This window comes from Olea europaea, unplaced genomic scaffold, assembly GCF_002742605.1.
Source record: "Olea europaea var. sylvestris unplaced genomic scaffold, O_europaea_v1 scaffold604, whole genome shotgun sequence".
Lineage (NCBI taxonomy): Eukaryota > Viridiplantae > Streptophyta > Magnoliopsida > Lamiales > Oleaceae > Olea > Olea europaea.
Window position 1 is genome coordinate 92,331 of NW_019264389.1, and position 7,549 is coordinate 99,879.

Below are 7,549 nucleotides of genomic sequence, written 5' to 3' on the forward strand. Positions count from 1 at the left end.
ATCCAAGCCTCCTGCTTCTCCAACCTATCTCTCACATCTCCAAACACCCTCTCAAACCTTTGCACTAAATCCTCCGTTGCATTGCTATTATTACCTTGTCGGCTTGAGTTTGATTCTACCCTTTTTGACATCCTGATACTAAAATTTTATTTTACTGCCTCACTAAAAGTCACTCGGAACACACACAAGGCTTTTACCCTCTATTAAGCTCACCTCTCTGCCTTTTACCATTCAATTCTTTCAACAATTGCTTCTAGGAACAATCAATGAACTCGATCAATCAATCAATTTGCGTAGAATTCCCCAAATCGGATGTGACTCAATAATTGTAACAAAGGACTTAAAGAAAACTTTTAAAACTTGATTTAAATTGAAGGAATGGAATGATTCAATGTGTCCAAGTAATTTAGAAACGATAATGAATAATAATAGTTGGTATTTGTCGGATCAATAATTATTTAACAAGTTTTTTAACTGTATGGATGAACAGTACCGTATGGATGAACAATATTTTTTTTTTAGATCCGGAAATCAATAACAAAACCAACAAAGAAAACAAAAACTGATTTGGGCGAAAATTGAGCCCAAAAACGAAATTTGAAGATTTTTGATGAAATTTTTGGATCAAAGATCAAGAAAATCTTTTGGACACAAGAACACAAGAAATTAAAAAAAAATTAGAAAACAAAGGATATAACCTGATTAAATTGGAGCCAAAGCTTTGATACCAACTGATGCGAACCCCGTAGCAATGGAAATTACGAAACCCACAACGAGATTGATGCGGAACCCAAGAACGCCAATACTAACCCGATTTTGGATCTTGAACCCAAAGAATTGAACCAAGAAACCCTAAATTAGCGAAGAACCTAAAATCCCTTGATTACAATTGAAAGAACCCACAATCCGATTGATAGAACGCCACAAGAAGTTGAATCTTGATAAGTTCCAAGATTGTTCAAGAAGAACAATTAAATTGAAAGAATAATTCTCTCTCTATATTATTAAGCAATGTCAAAAATTCAAAGGTTTTTGCAATGAAAAGATATTCTCCTATTTATACTAATGAATAAAAACGTCCAAAACCATCAAATTATGATGATAATTTGATTCCATAAGAATTCTATCGAAACTAGGAAATTTGGCCAAAAATAGAAAAATCGCTAATTTTTTTGGCCCATGCGGCCACATGGTGTAAATCCATGCGGTCGCATGGTTTAACTTGAGCTGGTCTTTTGGTTTCTGATATCATGCTGTGCGGCCACATGTAATTTTGCCTGTGCGACTGCATGGTCTTGATTTCTGCCTCCGCTTTCGTCGCTTGATAACAAATTGATTCAAGTCGATTTGGCCTTCGACCCGAACATGAAAGTTGCTCCATTTTGAGTCCCGAATATGGTTCCATCCATGATTTCTTGAATGAGCAATCTCATCGCTTGTTTCACTTGCTTTGCCCTTAATCGCGTCATTGGTCCGCCATCAACTATCAACGGGTCTCATCTCGCATTTGCCTTTGTCGGGCTCGACTCTTGGATCATATCAGGTGATAAAAATAGTTCACTAATATTCTCGAGCTTAATCAGCAAGATTTGAAAGGCTATAGGTGTGACCATCCCATCAGGAGAAGCACATGAGAAACCTAGCCCTTTTATCAAGCGCACTACATTGGAGGCTCAGGATCGAGCCAGGGAAAAGCGTCAAAAAAGTTGTAAAATGAGTGCCACAGGCAGCAGCAGGCCGAGGCAGGACAAGCAGCTGAAGATGTGGAGATGCCACATGCTCCTCCACTGCCATTTAATGTCGATACTCAGCTAATGAGGTACATGTTCGCCACAATGATCGGGTCTAGTAGGGACATCCAAAACCTTTAGCAAGCATTTGGAGCTATGAGTACAAACATGAAGCAAGTATGAGACGACATGGCGAACACACTACACTTCCACATCAAACGCCAGTAGAGAGTCTCTAGCAACACGGAGAGAAGTTGACACAATAATTGGGAGGTTAGGCATGTACGTTAGTCGAATGGACGAAATATAGTGGCGAGTGAATGAGATATGGGACCGTTTAGGTAGTGTGGAGACTAGAGTTCAAGATATGTAGGCCTAGCAGACCCAGCAATCGGAGTTATTGAGGCAGATTTTATCCTGTCTATCTCCACCACCCATGCATGATGCAGTGGGATCAAGTTTCCCACCACCACATCCATATTGATTAGGGGAGTACTGTTTACCTTTTTGTTTGCTGTTGTCTTATATAATTGTCCTTTAATTATGTCTTTTAAACTTAAGTTAACTTTATATTGGGGATAATGTATTATCTAAGTTTGGGGGTGGGTGACATAATCTCAGACACTAAGATATTTTCATCACTTTGCCTTTGCCTATATTCATCAATATTTATATTTCATGACTGTATGTTATGTGCTTGATGAGTGTTTGAAAAAAAAAACTTGCATTTTATTCAATTTTGTTGTATTTCTGTTCTTGCATGCTTGTGTGGGCTTAATTGCCTTGCCGGCTATGATGTGATTATTGGACTGGTATAATTTACAAACTATGGATATGGTGCTGAATAGATTAACTAATAATTGTTGATATAATACTTGACATTCTTTATGCACGCTACTCATGTCCAACATGTTAGGTTAGCGATTGGGGTTTTGAACATAAAGTAGGAGAAAAATGATAACCCTCTACTAGATCAAATAGTAAACCACTTTAAGATAATTTGGAGAAGATTGAGCAATCATAGGAGAGCATTGAGATTAGCGGAGGTTCCGTATATGAATTTTATTGTGTGGATTGCCTAGACCAGTGGATGAAGATTGGGTGAAAATCTTAAATTAGGGGTTTGTTTTGGAGGCCAATTGTCTAGAAAAAATAATAAAGGGCATCAATCTAACTTGTGAAAACATGACACCTTTTTCCATGCATTTATGACTCGAGTAAGTAAGCTTGTAAGGATATTTCAAAATTTGACGCCCTAAAGCCAACTGGTTTGGGAGTCATCGGCTCAAAACTCGTTACATGGGTCATATAGAAAGCAAGAGGAAAAGAGGTGAATAAAAAAGTCATCTGATCAAACATTTATAACTCGAGTGAATAAGCCTGCAAGGGTTTAAAACCTGGTGTCCGAAAGCCAACTAGTTTGGAAGTCATCAGCCTAAAACTCGCTACAGGGGTAATACAGAAAGCAAATGAAAAGATGACTTAAAAAAAAACTCATTAGAAAATATTTGAGAAAAAAACACGATAACATCAAGAGGCCCTTGGACATTTGGTTGAAGAAACTATACCTTTGAGGCGAGCCTAGTAACTTACTTTAATCCTAAGTGTTGAAGCAATCAAATCTGGGAGAGCCTTCATTTGTTGACATGTGAACTTGTGATAGTGAAATCCATCTAAACTAAGAGAGGGTAAGGACTGTAGTTACCTAAACTCCTGACTTTAAAACACAACCTCTGGATAATTAAGTGAAAAGAATAAGTTTGGGATATTGTGTACCTCTTGAGTGGAGTAAGGACATATTCACTCTGGGTCGGGACTAACCCCATCATAAACTAAATATGTTGGCAATATTTCTTACTCGATAACTGTTGATTTCATTCTTGCACTAATCAAATTTTTACAAAGTCGAATACTTAGTCTAATCCTGAGACATGACTTAAGCCATGTTTGTTAGTATTAAGCCACTATCTTGTTTGAGACAAACAATAGTTCAAGTTTGGGGGGTTTGATAAGTGTATTTTTACACACTTATTTAGTTCATAAAAATGACTTAAATTATAAGCAAAGTGGTTAAATTGTGGCTTAATTTCGTTAAATTTGTGTATTGTAGAGTATATTGATGGATATGGTGAAATTCACAATAAAAGTCTCGAAAAAGGACCAAAAGGAAGGAAATCGAAAGTCCATGGACCAATATGCAAATTTCCAAAAGATGATTGGAAAGCATAAACAAGGAAGTGAAAGAGTTAAAAGATCAATTTGGCTAGAACATGGAGTATTGGAAGAAGAAGAAATGAAAAGAAAGGTTAAAAATGAGAAATTGGAGTTCAAGGACTAAATTACAACTTTTGAAAAGTTTTTAATACTATTCAGTAGCATAGTACAAAAGTCCATGCAGTCCCATACCTATGTCAAAGATTTTCAGGACCAAAATCAATTGAACTATGCAGTCGCATAGTACATATCCTGCGTGAAAAATCAGGTTTCCTTATTTAATTAAAATTCTTATGGAAACGATTTGGGGAACCTCTATAAAAACTCTAGGGCCATAGATTTCGACAAATAATGCATTGGAGGAGAACAAAACAATTCTTGGAGATGAATTTGAGGGAGATTAACGAAGAATTTCATGAAGATTATCAAGATTTCACGCGTATCTATAATCTAGTGATGTTTTATCTTCAAAAAATTATGTATTCCTTTAGTTTCTCCATGTTAGGCTAAGTTTTCTTGTACTATGAGATCGATGAACTATGTAATATGATCTTTAGATTTTAATTTATGCAATTTGATAATTAAACGCGTATTTGATTATTTGAATGATTTATATACATTAATTTTGTCCATGATTGAGTGCATGCAATCATGTGATGTGCAGTAATTTATTTTTTACATTCAAGAGAAGGGAAATAGATTTGACAATGTATACATCATCGTAGGATCCGATATAGGATAGAAATATACCTCTATACTTTGCGTGAATCGTTAATTGCTCATAAAACTATATGCATTCTTATGTATATGTATCCGTCATAGAGATATAGGCTGGTGATTCATAAGAATAGGTTCAATATTTCTCGAGAGAGTATGTTGGATAGACTTAGGAGCATTGATTCGTCAATAATCAATTTGTGTTATTAGATTGTGAAATTAGGGTTTCAAGTGATTATTACATAGGAATTCGTGATCCTAGTGCTTTCTAATTTCATTAAATACAATCAATTTCGCTTTCCAATCATCACATTGCAATTAATTTTATTTAGACACATCGTTTTGCATATTCAATTCATTTTATAATCCGTTTAGCGAAATTAGGGTTTTTACAAATTGGATTTCCACTAATTTAGGGGTTTTCTTAGGTTAAAGTCAAATTGATAAATTCGTTTCGATTAAGGTTAAGATAGATAAAATTGAACTACTCGATCTCTGTGAGACAATATTCGGAACTTAATATTCCACATTATTACTCGCTAAAAAATCGTACACTTGGGATAGTTTTAAATCGAAAGAAATAATTTCTTGAACAATAAATAGGGACTATTGCCTTTCCATATCTCGTATGGAGTTTTGTTAATGAACTTAGATGGGACATGATTTAGTGTACAGTACACTGCAATCAGTGCATGACCCCAAAACGATTTTGGGAGATTTGCATGACTTGTTACTAATTGCAATATATCTAGTAGTCTACGATTCTTCTTTTCAGATACACCACTATGTTGCAGTATATATAGAGGAGCTCACTGCAAGAGAATCTCATTCTCTCTTAGATAATCTAGAATTTCATCTTGAAGATATTCCTATCTCAATCGGATTGTGATGTGAGGATATCTTTACCTATTTGTTTCTCTACTTCTAGTTTGAATCGCTTGAACCTTTCAAGAATTTCATGTTTGAATTTTATCAAGTATACATGATCATTGATGAAATAAGAGAAACCCCATTAGACATTAATTGACATGGGTCCATAAACATTTCTATATATTAGACCAGTAATTATGTAGATATTTCTCTTTTTCAAGTAAAAGGAGATATGGTCATTGTGCCTAACAGACATAATTTGTATTTGTCAAATGATTCAAAATCAATTGACTCCACATATACATCTCTATGTAATTTTGAATTGCATTTCATCTATATAACTAAGTCTACAATGCCAGATTTAGGTGTTATCCAGATTATCACTTTTACCTTTAAAATAGTTTATGTCCGAACACGAAATTCATCTTAATGTTCCAGCTATGGTGGGTACAAAGCAATATTTCCCTAATTCCAATACTAAGCCAAAAGGCAACGACAAGAAGTATCTTCCTACAGGCAATGTAGCAACCTTTGCTCATCTTCAACGTATAGGTCAAATTTTCTCTTTCGCAGTGGTCTACTTCTATTTAATTTCTCCATATTTGTATAAATATGAGATCCACATCTGGTATCAAATACCTAAGAAGTTCATAAAGTAAAAGTAAACCTTGCAATATTTCTTCCAATAACCTTTTCATTTTATAATGAAACCAATGGTCGTTAAATTTGGTATTGTCTTTCGCTTTGAGGTCTTAGCCATATTGGACGTTTTCCCTAAGCCCCTTTAGACTTCCTCTTAATATCCTTAAAGGAATTAATGGCTTGTCCACTACTAACTTTGATATTGGACATAACAATTTAAGCTAGTCAAGTAATTCAATGAGTGTGCATTCGAGCTTATTCATATCATAATTCATAATTAGTATGAATAATTCTCTAACAGAGGTTGTAGAGCTAAGTCAATACTTAGTTCATAATTCATTGTTGAACCTAATTGAGACAACCTCTCAATGACAATCATCTTCAATACATGAGCACCGACCGAAGATTGCTCTATCATTTTGCACCAGTATAGTTGCTTGGAAGTCACATATCCTTCCACACATGATTATTATCATACAATTCTTTGAAATGAAAAATCATGCGTTAGCATCTATACTCTCAAGTTGCTTTTGTAACTCAAGTGATGTAATGCAAACATCACACATGTTACAGTACTATTGTTATCATCGTTTAATTATAGCAGCCAACTCTTCCTTCGTTGAGTCATCATCAGGTGTCTCTAGAAAGGGCTACTCAAAGACATAACCAACTTTCTCATGCCTGAGAACAATTCTCAGATTGCAGTGCCAATCAAGAAAATTTAAATTGATTGTTGGCATCCAGCATGCCACTCAAATACACATGGTTACTCATGATTCAATAAATATAAATGACGAAAAGAAAATGAATAATATATAAAAATGCATCAATTAATTTAATATGGACTTATATTAAATTAATTATGTTCTCACTTTTTAACTCAAATTTATGACTCTCTACCATAAATTTATGGAATCCATACTTGATTCCCAGTAGATTGGGATCCCATTTGTTATATTAAGACCTTGAGTGTACTCAACAAGCCTTAATAAAATACTTGGGTAGATACTGTTATCAATTGTATCTCTATATAACTCTCAGATAATTAATATGACAATTCTTTGTCTACACACATCTTATGTGCTAGCTTAACGTTCCTCTAAAATACATCTCTTTGAGTGTACTCAACAAAAGATAAATTTTAGTTAAGTCGAACCCATCATTCAAAAATATTTAATATTTCATAGTGTCAAACATATCCCTAATAGACAAACTTTGAGTGTACTTAACAAACTAAGACAACTTGGGATTTTGATTTTTCACTATAATGATGGAACGCGAATATAAAAGTGACTTAATATTTTATTAAGGAATTTTGCATCCAAATGTCTTAGCGTAACAATCATATATATTTTATTATATATCTGCCATGCAAA

At 34.4% G+C, this 7,549-nt stretch overlaps 1 pseudogene; it reads left to right on the plus strand.

Annotated features, from left to right (window-relative positions):
* Window positions 1-1,886: 1,886 nt before the first annotated feature.
* Window positions 1,887-7,549, plus strand: part of LOC111389654 — a 32,792-nt pseudogene continuing 27,129 nt past the window's right edge.